Source organism: Hibiscus syriacus, unplaced genomic scaffold, assembly GCF_006381635.1.
Source record: "Hibiscus syriacus cultivar Baekdansim isolate YM2019G1 unplaced genomic scaffold, ASM638163v2 tig00010204_pilon, whole genome shotgun sequence".
Classification (NCBI taxonomy): Eukaryota; Viridiplantae; Streptophyta; class Magnoliopsida; order Malvales; family Malvaceae; genus Hibiscus; species Hibiscus syriacus.
This window is the reverse complement of record NW_024062209.1, coordinates 1235139-1248949: the sequence shown is the minus strand read 5'-3', so window position 1 is coordinate 1248949 and position 13811 is coordinate 1235139. Positions and strand designations below refer to the sequence as shown.

The window sequence follows — 13811 nt, the reverse complement described above, 5'->3', positions numbered from 1 at the left end:
TCTTTTTCGAATTATTTTCTTTTTATTCTATGTCGAACACACGCACACATACGTATTCCGCCTGCATGGAGTGGGGAATTTGGGAAGAAAGGTTCGGGTCAAAGAATCTGAATTTTGCGAGTCCCTTAAGTACGGGTCAGAAGAAAACAAAGGCCTTAAATAAATTAAGGGCGCAAGGCATGACGGGTGCGATCATACCAGCACTAATGCACCGGATCCCATCAGAACTCCGCCGTTAAGTGTGCCTGGGCGAGAGTAGTACTAGGATGGTAGACCTCCTCGGATGTCCTCGTGTTGCACCCCTCCTTTTCGGATTATTTTCTTTTTATTCTATCTCGAACACAAGCACACGTACATATTCCGCCTGCCTGGAGTGGGGTACTTGGGGAGAAATTCGGGTCGTAGAATCCGAATTTAATCCGAATTTTGCGAGTCCCTTAAGTACGGGTCGGAAGAAAACGAAGGCCTTAAATAAATTAAGGGCGCAAGGCATGACGGGTGGGATCATACCAGCACTAATGCACCGGATCCCATCAGAACTCCGCAGCTAAGCGTGCCTGGGCGAGAGTAGTACTAGGATGGTTGACCTCCTCGGAAGTCCTCGTGTTGCACCCCTCCTTTTCACATTATTTTCTTTTTATTCTATCTCGAACACACGCACACGTACGTATTACGCCTGCTTGGAGTGGGGTACTTGGGGAGAAATTCGGGTCGTAGAATCCGAATTTTACGAGTCCCTTAAGTACGGGTCGGAAGAAAACGAAGGCCTTAAATAAATTAAGCGCGCAAGGCATGACGGGTGCGATCATACCAGCACTAATGCATTCGATCCCATCAGAACTCCGCAGTTAAGCGTGCTTGGGCGAGACTAGTACTAGGATGGGTGACTTCCTGGGAAGTCCACGTTTTGCACCCCTCCTTTTCTGATTATTTTCTTTTTATTCTATCTTGAACATACGCACAAGTACGTATTCCGCCTGCCTAGTGTGGGGAACTGGGGTAGAAAGGTTCGGGTCGAAGAATCCAAATTTTGCGAGTCCCTTAAGTACGCGTCGGAAGAAAACGAAGGCCTTAAATAAATTAAGGGCGCAAGGCATGACGGGTGCGATCATACCAGCACTAATGCACCGGATCCTATCAGAACTCCGCAGTTAAGGGTGCTTGGGTGAGAGTAGTACTAGGATGGGTGACCTCCTGGGAAGCCCTCGTGTTGCACCCCTACTTTTCGGATTATATTTTTTTATTATATCTCGAAGACACACACACGTACGTATTCCGCCTGCCTGGAGTGGGGAACTTGGGGAGAAAGGCTCGGGTCGTAGAATCCGAATTTTGCGAGTCCATCAAGTACGGGTCGAAAGAAAATGAAGCCCTTAAATAAATTAAGGGTGCAAACCATGACGGGTGCGATCATACCAGCACTAATGCACCGGATCCCATCAGAACTCCGCAGTTAAGGGTGCTTGGGTGAGAGTAGTACTAGGATGGGTGACCTGCTGGGAAGTCCACGTGTTGTACCCCTACTTTTCGGATTATTTTCTTTTTATTCTATCTCGAATACAAGTACATGTACGTAATCCGCCTGCTTGGAGTGGGGTACTTGGGGAACCGAGAATGGTTCGGGTCGTAGAATCCAAATTTTGCGAGTCCCTTAAGTACGGTCAGAAGAAAACGAAGGCCTTAAATAAATTAAGGGCGCAGGGCATGACGAGTGCGATCATACCAGCACTATTGCACCGGATCCCATCAGAACTCCGCATTTAAGCGTGCTTGGGCGAGAGTAGTTCTAGGATGGGTGACCTCCTGGGAAGTCCTCGTGTTGCACCCCTCCTTTTCGGATTATATTCTTTTTATTATATCTCGAAGACACGCACACGTACATATTCCGCCTGCCTGGAGTGGAGAACTTGGGGAGAAAGGCTCGAGTCGTAGAATTCGAATATTGCGAGTCCCTTAATTACGGGTTTGAAGAAAACGAAGGCCTTAAATAAATTAAGGGCGTTTGGCATGACGAGTACGATCATAACAACACTAATGCATTGGATCCCATCAGAACTCCGCAGTTAAGCGTGCCTGGGCGAGAGTAGTACTAGGATGGGTGACCTCCTCGGAAGTCCTCGTGTTGCACCCCTCATTTTCGGATTATATTCTTTTTATTATATCTCGAAGACACACACACGTACGTATTCCGCCTGCATGGAGTGGGGAACTTGGGGAGAAAGGCTCGGGTCGTAGAATCCGAATTTTACGAGTCCCTCAAGTACGGGTCGAAAGAAAATGAAGGCCTTAAATAAATTAAGGGCGCAAACCATGACGGATGCGATCATACATCACTAATTCACCGGATCCCATCAGAACTCCGCAGTTAAGCGTGCTTAGGCGAGAGTAGTACTAGGATGGGTGACCTCCTGGGAAGTCCTAGTATTGCACCCCTCCTTTTTGGATAATTTTCTTTTTATTCTATCTCGAACACACGCACACGTACATATTCCGCCTGCCTGGAGTGGGGTACTTGGGGAGAAAGGTTCGGGCCGTAGAATTCGAATATTGCGAGTCCCTTAAGTATGGATTGGAAGAAAATGAAGGCCTTAAATAAATTAAGGGCGCAGGGCATGACGGGTGCGATCATACCAGCACTAATGCACCGGATTCCATCAGAACTCCGCAGTTAAGCGTGCTTGGGAGAGAGTAGTACTAGGATGAGTGACCTCCTGGGAAGTCCTCGTGCTTGGAGTGGGGGAGCCGAGAAAGGTTCGGGTCGTAGAATCTGAATTTTGGGAGTCCCTTAAGTACTGGTCGGAAGAAAACGAAGGCCTTAAATAAATTAAGGGCGCAAGGCAAAACGGGTGCGATCATACCAGTACTAATGCACTAGATCCCATATAACTCCGCAGTTAAGCGTACTTGAGCTAGAGTAGTACTAGGATGGGTGACCTCCTGGGAAGTCCACGTGTTGCACCTCTCCTTTTCGGATTATTTTCTTTTTATTCTATCTCGAATACACGCACACTTACGTATTTCGCCTACCTGGAGTGGGGAAATTGAGGAGAAAGGTTCGGGTCGTAGAATCTGAATTTTGCGAGTCCCTTAAGTACGGGTCGGAAGAAAACGAAGGCCTTAAATAAATTAAGGGCACAAGGCATGACGGGTGCGCTCATACCAGCACTAATGCACCGGATCCCATCAGAACTCCGCAATTAAGCGTACTTGGGCGAGAGTAGTACTAGGATGGGTGACCTCCTGGGAAGTCCTCGAGTTGCACCCCTGCTTTGCGGATTTTTTTTCTATCTTGAACACACGCACACGTACGTATTCCGCCTGCTTGGAGTGGGGTACTTGGGGAGCCGAGAAATGTTCGGGTCGTAGAATCTGAATTTGTTTAGTCCCATAAGTACGGGTCGGAAGAAAACGAAGGCCTTAAATAAATTATGGGCGCAAGGTATGACGGGTGCGATCATACCAGCACTATTGCATCGGATCCCATCAGAACTCCGCAGTTAAGCGTGCTTGGGCAAGAGTAGTACTAGGATGGGTGACTTCCTGGGAAGTCCTCGTGTTGCACCCCTATTTTTTGGATTATTTTCTTTTTTTTCTATCTCGAACACACGCACACGTACGTATTCCGCCTGCCTGGAGTGGGGTACTTGGGGAGAATGGTTCGTGTCATAGAATTCGAATTTTGCGAGTCCCTTAAGTATGGGTCGGAACAAAAAGAAGGCCTTAAATAAATTAGGGGCGCAAGGCATGACGGGTGCGATCATACCAGCATTAATGCATCGGATCCCATTAGAATTCCGCTGTTAAGCGTGCTTGGGCGAGAGTAGTACTAGGATGGGTGACCTCTAGGGAAGTCCTCGTGTTGCACCCCTCCATTTCGGATTATTTTCTTTTTATTCTATCTCGAACACACGCACACGTACGTATTCCGCCTGCTTGGTGTGGGGTACTTGTGGAGCCGAAAAAGGTACGGGTCGTAGAATATGAATTTTGCGAGTCCCTTAAGTATGGGTCGAAAGAAAACAAAGGCCTTAAATAAATTAAGGGCGCTGGGCATGACGGGTTCGATCATACCAGCACTAACCCTCTATATCCCATCAGAACTCCGCAGTTAAGCGTGCTTGGGCGAGAGTAGTTCTAGGATGGGTGAACTCCTGGGAAGTCCTCGTGTTGAAACCCTCCTTTTCGGATTATTTTCCTTTTATTATATCTCGAACACACGTACACGTACGTATTCTGCCTGCCTGGAGTGGGGTACTTGGGGAGAAAGGTTCGGGTCGTAGAATCTGAATTTTGCGAGTCCCTTAAGTACGGGTCAGAAGAAAACGAAGGCCTTAAATAAATTAAGGGCGTAAGGCATGACGGGTGCAATCATACCAGCACTAATACACCGGATCCCATCAGAACTCCGCAGTTAAGTGTGCCTGGGCGAGAGTAGTACTAGGATGGGTGACCTCCTCGGAAGTCCTCGTGTTGCACCCCTCCTTTTTGGATTATTTTATTTTCATTTTATCTCTAACACACGCACACATACGTATTCTGCCTACCTGGAGTGGGGTACTTGGGGAGAAAGGTTCGGGTCCTAGAATCCGAATTTTGCGAGTCCCTTAAGTACGGGTCGGAAGAAAATGAAGGCTTTAAATAAATTAAGGGCGCAAGGTTTATGGGTGCGATCATACCAAGACTAATGCACCAGATCCCATCAGATCTCCGCAGTTAAGCGTGCTTGGGCGAGTATAATACTAGGATGGGTGACTTCCTGGGAAGTCCACGTGTTGCACCCCTCCTTTTCGGATTATTTTCTTTTTATTCTATTTCGAACACACGCACACGTACGTATTCCGCCTGCCTGGAGTGGGGAACTTAGGTAGAAAGGTTCAGGTCGAAGAATATGAATTTTACGAGTCCCTTAAGTACGGGTCGGAAGAAAACGAAGGCCTTAAATAAATTAAGGGCGCAAGGCATGACGGGTGCGATCATCTCAGCACTAATGCACCGGATCCCATCAGAACTCCGCAGTTAAGCGTGCCTGGGCGAGAGTAATAGTAGGATGGGTGACCTCCTCGGAAGTCCTCGTGTTGCACCCCTCCTTTTCGGATTATTTTCTTTTTATTCTATCTCGAACACACGCATACGTACGTATTCCGCCTGCCTGGAGTGGGGTTCTTGGGGAGAAAGGTTCGGGTTCTAGAATCTGAATTTTGCGAGTCCCTTAAGTACGGGTCGGAAGAAAACGAATGCCTTAAATAAATTAAGGGTGCAAGTCATGACGGGTGCGATCATACCAATACTAATGCACCGGATCCCATCAGAACTCCGCAGTTAAGCGTGCCTGGGCGAGAGTAGTACTAGGATGGGTGACCTCCTCAGAAGTCCTCGTGTTGCACCCCTCCTTTTTGGATTATTTTCTTTTCATTTTATCTCGAACACACGCACACATACGTATTCTGCCTGCCTGGAGTGGGGTACTTGAGGAGAAAGGTTCGGGTCCTAGAATCCGAATTTTGCGAGTCCCTTATGTACGGGTCGGAAGAAAATGAAGGCTTTAAATAAATTAAGGGCGCAAGGTTTATGGGTGCGATCATACCCACTAATGCACCAGATCCCATCAGATCTCCGCAGTTAAGCGTGCTTGGGCGAGAATAATACTAGGATGGGTGACCTCCTGGAAGTCCACGTGTTGCACCCCTCCTTTTCGGATTATTTTCTTTTTATTCTATTTCGAACACACGCACACGTACGTATTCCGCCTGCCTGGAGTAGGGAACTTGGGTAGAAAGCTTCAGGTAGAAGAATCCGAATTTTGCAAGTCCCTTAAGTACGGGTTGGAAGAAAACGAAGGCCTTAAAAAAATTAAGGGCGCAAGGCATGACGGGTGCGATCATACCAGCACTAATGCACCGGATCCCATCAGAACTCCGCATTTAAGGGTGCTTGGGTGAGAGTAGTTCTAGGATGGGTGACCTCCTGGGAAGCCCTCGTGTTGCACCCCTCTTTTTTGGATTATTTTCTTTTTATTCTATCTCGAACACACACACAAGTACGTATTCCGCCTGCCTGGAGTGGGGTACTTGGGGAGAAAGGTTCGGGTCGTAGAATCTGAATTTTGCGAGTCTCTTAAGTACGGGTCGGAAGAAAACGAAGGCCTTAAATAAATTAAGGGCGCAAGGCATGACGGGTGCGATCATATCAGCACTAATGCACCGGATCCCATCAGAACTCTGCAGTTAAGCGTGCCTGGGCGAGAGTAATACTAGAATGGGTGACCTCCTCGGAAGTCCTCGTGTTGCACCCCTCCTTTTCGGATTATTTTCTTTTTATTCTATCTCGAACACACGCATACGTACGTATTCTGCCTGCTTGGAGTAGGGTATTTGGGGAGAAAGGTTCGGGTTGTAGAATCCGAATTTTGCGAGTCCCTTAAGTACGGATCAGAAGAAAACGAATGCCTTAAAAAAATTAAGGGCGCAAGGCATGATGGGTGTGATCATACCAGCACTAATGCACTGGATCCCATCAGAACTCCGCAGTTAAGCGTGCTTGGCCGAGCCTAGTACTAGGATGGGTGACCTCCTGGGAAGTCCATGTGTTGCACCCCTCCTTTTCTGATTATTTTCTTTTTATTCTATCTCGAACACACACACACGTACGTATTCTGCCTGCCTGGAGTGGGGAACTTGGGTAGAAAGGTTCGGGTCGAAGAATCTGAATTTTGTGAGTCCCTTAAGTACGAGTCGGAAGAAAACGAAGGCCTTAAATAAATTAAGGGTGCAAGGCTTGACGTGTGCGATCATCTCAGCACTAATGCATCGGATCCCATCAGAACTCCGCAGTTAAGCGTGCCTGGGCGAGAGTAATAGTAGGATGGGTGACCTCCTCGGAAGTCCTCGTGTTGCACCCCTCCTTTTCGGATTATTTTCTTTTTATTCTATCTCGAACACACGCATACGTACGTATTCTGTTTGCCTGGACTGGTTTCTTGGGGAGAAAGGTTCGGGTTGTAGAATCCGAATTTTGCGAGTCCCTTAAGTACGGGTCGGAAGAAAATGAATGCCTTAAATAAATTAAGGGCGCAAGGCATGACGGATGTGATCATACCAGCACTAATGCACTGGATCCCATCAGAACTCCGCAGTTAAGCGTGCTTGGGCGAGACTAGGGCGAGACTAGTACTAGGATGGGTGACCTCCTGGGAAGTCCACGTGTTGCACCCCTCCTTATCGGATTATTTTCTTTTTATTCTATCTCGAACAGACGCAAAATTTTGCACACTTACGTATTCCGCCTGCTTGGAGTGCGGAACTTGGGTAGAAAGGTTCGGGTCGAAGAATCAAATTTTTCGAGTCCCTTAAGTACGGGTCGGAAAAAAATGAAGGCCTTAAATAAATTAAGGGCGCAAGGCATGACGATTGCGATCATACCAGCACTAATGCACCGGATCCCATCAGAACTCCGTAGTTAAGCGCACTTGGGCGAGAGTAGTATTAGGATGGGTGACCTCCTGGGAATTCCTCGTGTTGCACCCCTCTTTTTCGTATTATTTTCTTTTTATTCTATCTCGAACACACGCACACGTACCTATTCCGCCTGCCTAAAGTGGGATACTTGGGAGAAAGGTTCAGGTCGTAGAATCAATTTTTGAGCCTTTAAGTACAGGTCAGAAGAAAACGAAGGCCTTAAATAAATTAAGGGCGTAAGGCATGACGGGTTCGATCATACATCACTAATCCACCGGATCCCATCAGAACTCCGCAGTTAAGCGTGCTTGGCTGAGAGTAGTACTAGGGTGGGTGACCTCCGGGGAAGTCCTCGTGTTGTACCCCTCCTTTTCGGATTATTTTCTTTTTGTTCTATCTCGAACATACGCACTCGTACGTATTCCGCCTGCCTGGAGTGGGGAACTTGGGTAGAAAGGTTTGAGTCGAAGAATCCAAATTTTTCGAGTCCCTTAAGTACGAGTCGGAAGAAAACGAAATCCTTAAATAAATTAAGGGCGCAAGGCATGACGGGTGCGATCATACCATCACTAATGCACTGGATCTCATCAGAACTCCGCAGTTAAGCGTTCTTGGGTGAGACTAGTACTAGGATGGGTGACCTCCTGGGAAGTCCACGTGTTGCACCCCTCCTTATCGGATTATTTTCTTTTTATTCTATCTCAAACACACGCACACTTACGTATTCCGCCTGCCTGGAGTGCGGAACTTGGGTAGAAAGGTTCGGGTCGAAGAATCAAAATTTTTTGAGTCCCTTAAGTACGGGTCGGAAAAAAAACGAAGGCCTTAAATAAATTAAGGGTGCAAGGCTTGACGGGCGCGATCATACCAGCAGTAATGCATCGGATCCCATCAGAACTCCGTACTTAAGCATGCTTGGGCGAGAGTAGTACTAGGATGGGTGACCTCCTGGGAAGTCCTCGTGTTGCACCCCTCTTTTTCGTATTATTTTCTTTTTATTCTATCTCGAACACACGCACACGTACGTATTCTGCCTCCCTGGAGTGGGGTACTTGGGGAGAAAGGTTCGGGTTGTAGAATCCGAATTTTGCGAGTCCCTTAAGTACGGGTCGGAAGAAAATGAATGCCTTAAATAAATTAAGGGCACAAGGCATGACGGGTGTGATCATACCAGCACTAATGCACTGGATCCCATCAGAACTCCGCAGTTAAGCGTGCTTGGGCGAGACTAGTACTAGGATGGGTGACCTCCTGGGAAGTCCACGTGTTGCACCCCTCCTTTTCGGATTATTTTCTTTTTATTCTATCTCGAACACACGCACACGTACGTATTCCGCCTGCCTGGAGTGGGGAACTTGGGTAGAAAGGTTCGGGTCGAAGAATCTAAATATTGTGAGTCCCTTAAGTACGAGTCAGAAGAAAACGAAGGCCTTAAATAAATTAAGGGTGCAAGGCATGACGTGTGCGATCATATCAGCACTAATGCACCGGATCCCATCAGAACTCCGCAGTTAAGCGTGCCTGGGCAAGAGTAATACTAGGATGGGTGACCTCCTCGGAAGTCCTCGTGTTGTACCCCTCCTTTTCGGATTATTTTCTTTTTATTCTATCTCGAACACATGCATACGTACGTATTCCGCCTACCTGGAGTGGGGTACTTGGGGAGAAAGGTTCGGGTTGTAGAATCCGAATTTTACGAGTCCTTTAAGTACGGGTCGGAAGAAAACGAATGCCTTAAATAAATTAAGGGCGTAAGGCATGACGGGTGTGATCATATCAGCACTAATGCATTGGATCTCATCAGAACTCCGCAGTTAAGCGTGGTTGGGCGAGACTAATACTAGGATGGGTGACCTCCTGGGAAGTCCACGTGTTGCACCCCTCCTTTTCGGATTATTTTCTTTTTATTCTATCTCGAACACACGCACACGTACGTATTTCGCCTGCCTGGAGTGGGGAACTTGGGTAGAAAGGTTCGGGTCGAAGAATCTGAATTTTGTGAGTCCCTTAAGTACGAGTCGGAAGAAAACGAATGCCTTAAATAAATTAAGGGAGCAAGGCATGACGTATGCGATCATATCAGCACTAATGCACTAGATACCATCAGAACTCCGCAGTTAAGCGTGCCTGGGCGAGGGTAATACTAGGATGGGTGACCTTCTCGGAAGTCCTCGTGTTGCACCCCTCCTTTTCGGATTATTTTCTTTTTATTCTATTTCGAACACACGCAGACGTACGTATTCCGCCTACCTGGAGCGGGGTACTTGGGGAGAAAGGTTTGGGTTGTAGAATCCGAATTTTTTCGAGTCCCTTAAGTACGGGTTGGAAGAAAACGAATGCCTTAAATAAATTAAGGGCGCAAAGCATGAGGGGTGTGATCATACCAGCACTAATGCACTGGATCCCATCAGAACTCCGCAGTGAAGCGTGCTTGGGTGAGACTAGTACTAGGATGGGTGACCTCCTGGGAAGTCCACGTGTTGCACCCCTCCTTTTTGGATTATTTTCTTTTTATTCTATCTCGAACACATGCATACGTACGTATTCCGCCTGCCTGGAGTGGGGTACTTGGGGAGAAAGGTTCGGGTTGTAGAATCCGAATTTTACGAGTCCCTTAAGTACGGGTCGGAAGAAAACGAATGCCTTAAATAAATTAAGGGCGTAAGGCATGACGGGTGTGATCATATCAGCACTAATGCATTGGATCTCATCAGAACTCCGCAGTTAAGCGTGGTTGGGCGAGACTAATACTAGGATGGGTGACCTCCTGGGAAGTCCACGTGTTGCACCCCTCCTTTTCGGATTATTTTCTTTTTATTCTATCTCGAACACACGCACACGTACGTATTCCGCCTGCCTGGAGTGGGAACTTGGGTAGAAAGGTTCGGGTCGAAGAATCTGAATTTTGCGAGTCCCTTAAGTACGAGTCGGAAGAAAACGAATGCCTTAAATAAATTAAGGGAGCAAGGCATGACGTATGCGATCATATCAGCACTAATGCACCAGATACCATCAGAACTCCGCAGTTAAGCGTGCCTGGGCGAAGGTAATACTAGGATGGGTGACCTTCTCGGAAGTCCTCGTGTTGCACCCCTCCTTTTCGGATTATTTTCTTTTTATTCTATTTCGAACACACGCAGACGTACGTATTCCGCCTACCTGGAGCGGGGTACTTGGGGAGAAAGGTTTGGGTTGTAGAATCCGAATTTTTTCGAGTCCCTTAAGTACGGGTTGGAAGAAAATGAATGCCTTAAATAAATTAAGGGCGCAAAGCATGAGGGGTGTGATCATACCAGCACTAATGCACTGGATCCCATCAGAACTCCGCAGTGAAGCGTGCTTGGGTGAGACTAGTACTAGGATGGGTGACCTCCTGGGAAGTCCATGTGTTGCACCCCTCCTTTTCGGATTATTTTCTTTTTATTCTATCTCGAACACACGCAAACGTACGTATTCCTCCTGCCTAGAGTGGGGAACTTGGGTAGAAAGGTTTGGGTTGAAGAATCTGAATTTTACGAGTCCCTTAAGTACGAGTCGGAAGAAAACGAATGCCTTAAATAAATTAAGGGAGCAAGGCATGACGTGTGTGATTATATCATCACTAATGCACCGGATCCCATCAGAACTCCGCAGTTAAGCGTGCCTGGGCGAGAGTAATACTAGGATGGGTGACCTCCTCGGAAGTCCTCGTGTTGCACCCCTCCTTTTCGGATTATTTTCTTTTTATTCTATCTCGAACACACGCACACGTACGTATTCTGCCTGTATGGAGTGGGGTACTTGGGGAGAAAGGTTCGGGTCGTAGAATCTGAATTTTGCGAGTCCCTTAAGAACATGTCGGAAGAAAACGAAGGCCTTAAATAAATTAAGGGCGCAAGGCATGACCGGTACGATCATACCAGCACTAATGCACCGAATCCCATCAGAACTCTGTAGTTAAGCGTGCTTGGGTGAGAGTAGTACTAGGATGGGTGACCTCCTAGGAAGTCCACGTGTTGTACCCCTCTTTTTCGGATTATTTTCTTTTTATTCTATCTCGAACATACGCACTCGTACGTATTCCGCCTGCCTGGAGTGGGGAATTTGGGTAGAAAGGTTTGGTTCAAAGAATCTGAATTTTGCGAGTCCCTTAAGTACGAGTCGGAAGAAAACGAAATCCTTAAATAAATTAAGGGAGCAAGGCATGACGGGTGCGATCATACCAGCACTAATGCACCGGATCCCATCAGAACTCCACAGTTAAGCGTTCTTGGGCGAGACTAGTACTAGGATGGGTGACCTCCTGGGAAGTCCACGTGTTGCACCCCTCCTTATCGGATTATTTTCTTTTTATTCTATCTCGAACAACGCACACGTACGTATTCTGCCTGCCTGGAGTGCGGAACTTGGGTAGAAAGGTTCGGGTCGAAGAATCAAAATTTTGCGAGTCCCTTAAGTACGTGTCAGAAAAAAACGAAGGCCTTAAATAAATTAAGGGCGCAAGGCATGACGGGTGCGATCATACCACCACTAATGCACCGGATCCCATCAGAACTCTGTAGTTAAGCGCGCTTGGGAGAGAGTAGTACTAGGATGGGTGACCTCCTGGGAAGTCCTCGTGTTGCACCCCTCTTTATCGTATTATTTTCTTTTTATTCTATCTCGAACACACGCACACGTACGTATTCCGCCTGCCTAAAGTGGGGTACTTGGGGAGAAAGGTTCGGGTCGTAGAATCCGAATTTTGTGAGCCTTTAAGTACAGGTCGGAAGAAAACGAAGGCCTTAAATAAATTAAGGACGTAAGGCATGACGGGTGCGATCATACATCACTAATGCACCAGATCCCATCAGAACTCCACAGTTAAGCGCGCTTGGCCGAGAGTAGTACTAGGATGGGTGACCTCCTGGGAAGTCCTCGTGTTGTACCCCTCCTTTTCGGATTATTTTCTTTTTATTCTATCTCGAACATACGCACTCATACGTATTCCGCCTTCCTGGAGTGGGGAACTTGGGTAGAAAGGTTTGGGTCGAAGACTCCGAATTTTGCGAGTCCCTTAAGTACGAGTCGGAAGAAAACGAAATCCTTCAATAAATTAAGGGCGCAAGGCATGACGGGTGTGATCATACCAGCACTAATGCACTGGATCTCATCAGAACTCCGCAGTTAAGCGTGCTTGGGCGAGACTAGTACTAGGATGGGTGATCTCCTGGGAAGTCCACGTGTTGCACCCCTCCTTATCGGATTATTTTCTTTTTATTTTATCTCGAACACACGCACACTTACGTATTCCGCCTGCCTGGAGTGCGGAACTTGGGTAGAAAGGTTCGGGTCGAAGAATCAAAATTTTGCGAGACCCTTATGTACGGGTCGGAAAAAAAACGAAGGCCTTAAATAAATTAAGGGTGCAAGGCATGACGGGTGCGATCATACCAGCACTAATGCATCGGATCCCATCAGAACTCCGTAGTTAAGCGTGCTTGGGCGAGAGTAGTACTAGGATGGGTGACCTCCTGGGAAGTCCTCGTGTTGCACCCCTCTTTTTCGTATTATTTTCTTTTTATTCTATCTCGAACACACGCACACGTACGTATTCCGCCTCCCTGGGGTGGGGTACTTGGGGAGAAAGGTTCGGGTCGTAGAATCTGAATTTTGCGAGCCTTTAAGTACAAGTCGGAAGAAAACGAAGGCCTTAAATAAATTAAGGGCGTAAGGCATGACGGGTGCGATCATACCAGCACTAATGCACCGGATCCCATCAAAACTCCGTAGTTAAGCGTGCCTGGGCGAGAGTAGTACTAGGATGGATGACATCCTCAGAAGTCCTCGTGTTGCACCCCTCATTTTCGGATTATTTTCTTTTTATTCTATCTCGAACACAAGCACACGTATGTATTCCGCCTGCCTGGAGTGGGGTACTCTGGGAGAAAGGTTCGGGTTGTAGAATCTGAATTTTGCGAGTCCCTTAAGTACGGGTCGGAACGAAACGAAGGCTTTAAATAAATTAAGGGCGCAAGGTTTATGGGTGCGACCATACCAGCACTAATGCACCGGATCCCATCAGAACTCCGTAGTTAAGCGTGTTTGGGCGAGAATAATACTAGAATGGGTGACCTCCTAGGAAGTCCTCGTGTTGCCCCCTCCTTTTCGGATTATTTTCTTTTTATTCTATCTCGAACACACGCACACGTACGTATTCCGCCTGCTTGGAGTGGGATATCAAGAAATAATAGATGGGCTACACAAGTGTGATTGTTCCAATACTTGTACCTATTCTAGATATAAAGGAAAAAATGATATAATAAATTAAAAGAGTTATTCACAGACATGTTATGTCAAATCATGACTTACTGTAACTTAAGTAAAAATGAGATATTG

At 47.1% G+C, this 13811-nt stretch overlaps 37 non-coding genes and 8 pseudogenes across 37 annotated transcripts; all 45 read left to right on the top strand.

Annotated features, from left to right (window-relative positions):
• Nucleotides 1–184: 184 nt before the first annotated feature.
• On the top strand, nucleotides 185–303 carry LOC120203642. Its single transcript, XR_005523866.1, has one exon. It is a non-coding gene; the product is annotated as a 5S ribosomal RNA (ribosomal RNA).
• Nucleotides 304–496: 193 nt separating this feature from the next.
• LOC120203627 lies at nucleotides 497–615 on the top strand. The gene has a single exon (XR_005523852.1). It is a non-coding gene; the product is annotated as a 5S ribosomal RNA (ribosomal RNA).
• Nucleotides 616–797: 182 nt separating this feature from the next.
• Nucleotides 798–916, top strand: LOC120203643. The gene has a single exon (XR_005523867.1). It is a non-coding gene; the product is annotated as a 5S ribosomal RNA (ribosomal RNA).
• Nucleotides 917–1100: 184 nt separating this feature from the next.
• On the top strand, nucleotides 1101–1219 carry LOC120203657. The gene has a single exon (XR_005523880.1). It is a non-coding gene; the product is annotated as a 5S ribosomal RNA (ribosomal RNA).
• A 183-nt stretch (nucleotides 1220–1402) lies between these two features.
• Nucleotides 1403–1521, top strand: LOC120203623. The gene has a single exon (XR_005523848.1). It is a non-coding gene; the product is annotated as a 5S ribosomal RNA (ribosomal RNA).
• Nucleotides 1522–1709: 188 nt separating this feature from the next.
• Nucleotides 1710–1828, top strand: LOC120203630. The gene has a single exon (XR_005523855.1). It is a non-coding gene; the product is annotated as a 5S ribosomal RNA (ribosomal RNA).
• A 184-nt stretch (nucleotides 1829–2012) lies between these two features.
• LOC120203660 lies at nucleotides 2013–2131 on the top strand. Its single transcript, XR_005523882.1, has one exon. It is a non-coding gene; the product is annotated as a 5S ribosomal RNA (ribosomal RNA).
• Nucleotides 2132–2315: 184 nt separating this feature from the next.
• LOC120203656 lies at nucleotides 2316–2433 on the top strand. The gene has a single exon (XR_005523879.1). It is a non-coding gene; the product is annotated as a 5S ribosomal RNA (ribosomal RNA).
• Nucleotides 2434–2617: 184 nt separating this feature from the next.
• On the top strand, nucleotides 2618–2737 carry LOC120203667 (annotated as a pseudogene).
• A 107-nt stretch (nucleotides 2738–2844) lies between these two features.
• Nucleotides 2845–2962, top strand: LOC120203662 (annotated as a pseudogene).
• Nucleotides 2963–3146: 184 nt separating this feature from the next.
• LOC120203631 lies at nucleotides 3147–3265 on the top strand. Its single transcript, XR_005523856.1, has one exon. It is a non-coding gene; the product is annotated as a 5S ribosomal RNA (ribosomal RNA).
• Nucleotides 3266–3446: 181 nt separating this feature from the next.
• On the top strand, nucleotides 3447–3565 carry LOC120203626. Its single transcript, XR_005523851.1, has one exon. It is a non-coding gene; the product is annotated as a 5S ribosomal RNA (ribosomal RNA).
• Nucleotides 3566–3749: 184 nt separating this feature from the next.
• LOC120203638 lies at nucleotides 3750–3868 on the top strand. The gene has a single exon (XR_005523862.1). It is a non-coding gene; the product is annotated as a 5S ribosomal RNA (ribosomal RNA).
• A 189-nt stretch (nucleotides 3869–4057) lies between these two features.
• Nucleotides 4058–4176, top strand: LOC120203664 (annotated as a pseudogene).
• A 184-nt stretch (nucleotides 4177–4360) lies between these two features.
• Nucleotides 4361–4479, top strand: LOC120203645. The gene has a single exon (XR_005523869.1). It is a non-coding gene; the product is annotated as a 5S ribosomal RNA (ribosomal RNA).
• Nucleotides 4480–4662: 183 nt separating this feature from the next.
• On the top strand, nucleotides 4663–4781 carry LOC120203651. The gene has a single exon (XR_005523875.1). It is a non-coding gene; the product is annotated as a 5S ribosomal RNA (ribosomal RNA).
• Nucleotides 4782–4965: 184 nt separating this feature from the next.
• LOC120203641 lies at nucleotides 4966–5084 on the top strand. Its single transcript, XR_005523865.1, has one exon. It is a non-coding gene; the product is annotated as a 5S ribosomal RNA (ribosomal RNA).
• A 184-nt stretch (nucleotides 5085–5268) lies between these two features.
• LOC120203628 lies at nucleotides 5269–5387 on the top strand. Its single transcript, XR_005523853.1, has one exon. It is a non-coding gene; the product is annotated as a 5S ribosomal RNA (ribosomal RNA).
• Nucleotides 5388–5570: 183 nt separating this feature from the next.
• On the top strand, nucleotides 5571–5686 carry LOC120203663 (annotated as a pseudogene).
• A 184-nt stretch (nucleotides 5687–5870) lies between these two features.
• Nucleotides 5871–5989, top strand: LOC120203632. The gene has a single exon (XR_005523857.1). It is a non-coding gene; the product is annotated as a 5S ribosomal RNA (ribosomal RNA).
• A 184-nt stretch (nucleotides 5990–6173) lies between these two features.
• LOC120203636 lies at nucleotides 6174–6292 on the top strand. Its single transcript, XR_005523861.1, has one exon. It is a non-coding gene; the product is annotated as a 5S ribosomal RNA (ribosomal RNA).
• Nucleotides 6293–6476: 184 nt separating this feature from the next.
• On the top strand, nucleotides 6477–6595 carry LOC120203634. Its single transcript, XR_005523859.1, has one exon. It is a non-coding gene; the product is annotated as a 5S ribosomal RNA (ribosomal RNA).
• A 184-nt stretch (nucleotides 6596–6779) lies between these two features.
• Nucleotides 6780–6898, top strand: LOC120203652. The gene has a single exon (XR_005523876.1). It is a non-coding gene; the product is annotated as a 5S ribosomal RNA (ribosomal RNA).
• Nucleotides 6899–7081: 183 nt separating this feature from the next.
• On the top strand, nucleotides 7082–7211 carry LOC120203658 (annotated as a pseudogene).
• Nucleotides 7212–7404: 193 nt separating this feature from the next.
• On the top strand, nucleotides 7405–7523 carry LOC120203639. The gene has a single exon (XR_005523863.1). It is a non-coding gene; the product is annotated as a 5S ribosomal RNA (ribosomal RNA).
• A 179-nt stretch (nucleotides 7524–7702) lies between these two features.
• Nucleotides 7703–7820, top strand: LOC120203666 (annotated as a pseudogene).
• A 184-nt stretch (nucleotides 7821–8004) lies between these two features.
• Nucleotides 8005–8123, top strand: LOC120203646. Its single transcript, XR_005523870.1, has one exon. It is a non-coding gene; the product is annotated as a 5S ribosomal RNA (ribosomal RNA).
• Nucleotides 8124–8308: 185 nt separating this feature from the next.
• Nucleotides 8309–8427, top strand: LOC120203640. Its single transcript, XR_005523864.1, has one exon. It is a non-coding gene; the product is annotated as a 5S ribosomal RNA (ribosomal RNA).
• Nucleotides 8428–8611: 184 nt separating this feature from the next.
• Nucleotides 8612–8730, top strand: LOC120203633. Its single transcript, XR_005523858.1, has one exon. It is a non-coding gene; the product is annotated as a 5S ribosomal RNA (ribosomal RNA).
• Nucleotides 8731–8914: 184 nt separating this feature from the next.
• Nucleotides 8915–9033, top strand: LOC120203648. The gene has a single exon (XR_005523872.1). It is a non-coding gene; the product is annotated as a 5S ribosomal RNA (ribosomal RNA).
• A 184-nt stretch (nucleotides 9034–9217) lies between these two features.
• On the top strand, nucleotides 9218–9336 carry LOC120203655. The gene has a single exon (XR_005523878.1). It is a non-coding gene; the product is annotated as a 5S ribosomal RNA (ribosomal RNA).
• Nucleotides 9337–9520: 184 nt separating this feature from the next.
• On the top strand, nucleotides 9521–9639 carry LOC120203659. The gene has a single exon (XR_005523881.1). It is a non-coding gene; the product is annotated as a 5S ribosomal RNA (ribosomal RNA).
• A 185-nt stretch (nucleotides 9640–9824) lies between these two features.
• LOC120203625 lies at nucleotides 9825–9943 on the top strand. Its single transcript, XR_005523850.1, has one exon. It is a non-coding gene; the product is annotated as a 5S ribosomal RNA (ribosomal RNA).
• A 184-nt stretch (nucleotides 9944–10127) lies between these two features.
• LOC120203654 lies at nucleotides 10128–10246 on the top strand. The gene has a single exon (XR_005523877.1). It is a non-coding gene; the product is annotated as a 5S ribosomal RNA (ribosomal RNA).
• A 183-nt stretch (nucleotides 10247–10429) lies between these two features.
• LOC120203661 lies at nucleotides 10430–10548 on the top strand (annotated as a pseudogene).
• A 185-nt stretch (nucleotides 10549–10733) lies between these two features.
• LOC120203629 lies at nucleotides 10734–10852 on the top strand. Its single transcript, XR_005523854.1, has one exon. It is a non-coding gene; the product is annotated as a 5S ribosomal RNA (ribosomal RNA).
• Nucleotides 10853–11036: 184 nt separating this feature from the next.
• Nucleotides 11037–11155, top strand: LOC120203650. Its single transcript, XR_005523874.1, has one exon. It is a non-coding gene; the product is annotated as a 5S ribosomal RNA (ribosomal RNA).
• Nucleotides 11156–11339: 184 nt separating this feature from the next.
• Nucleotides 11340–11458, top strand: LOC120203647. The gene has a single exon (XR_005523871.1). It is a non-coding gene; the product is annotated as a 5S ribosomal RNA (ribosomal RNA).
• A 184-nt stretch (nucleotides 11459–11642) lies between these two features.
• Nucleotides 11643–11761, top strand: LOC120203668. Its single transcript, XR_005523883.1, has one exon. It is a non-coding gene; the product is annotated as a 5S ribosomal RNA (ribosomal RNA).
• A 183-nt stretch (nucleotides 11762–11944) lies between these two features.
• LOC120203644 lies at nucleotides 11945–12063 on the top strand. Its single transcript, XR_005523868.1, has one exon. It is a non-coding gene; the product is annotated as a 5S ribosomal RNA (ribosomal RNA).
• A 183-nt stretch (nucleotides 12064–12246) lies between these two features.
• On the top strand, nucleotides 12247–12364 carry LOC120203665 (annotated as a pseudogene).
• A 184-nt stretch (nucleotides 12365–12548) lies between these two features.
• Nucleotides 12549–12667, top strand: LOC120203624. The gene has a single exon (XR_005523849.1). It is a non-coding gene; the product is annotated as a 5S ribosomal RNA (ribosomal RNA).
• A 185-nt stretch (nucleotides 12668–12852) lies between these two features.
• On the top strand, nucleotides 12853–12971 carry LOC120203622. The gene has a single exon (XR_005523847.1). It is a non-coding gene; the product is annotated as a 5S ribosomal RNA (ribosomal RNA).
• A 183-nt stretch (nucleotides 12972–13154) lies between these two features.
• On the top strand, nucleotides 13155–13273 carry LOC120203649. The gene has a single exon (XR_005523873.1). It is a non-coding gene; the product is annotated as a 5S ribosomal RNA (ribosomal RNA).
• Nucleotides 13274–13456: 183 nt separating this feature from the next.
• On the top strand, nucleotides 13457–13575 carry LOC120203635. The gene has a single exon (XR_005523860.1). It is a non-coding gene; the product is annotated as a 5S ribosomal RNA (ribosomal RNA).
• The last annotated feature ends 236 nt before the right edge of the window (nucleotides 13576–13811 follow it).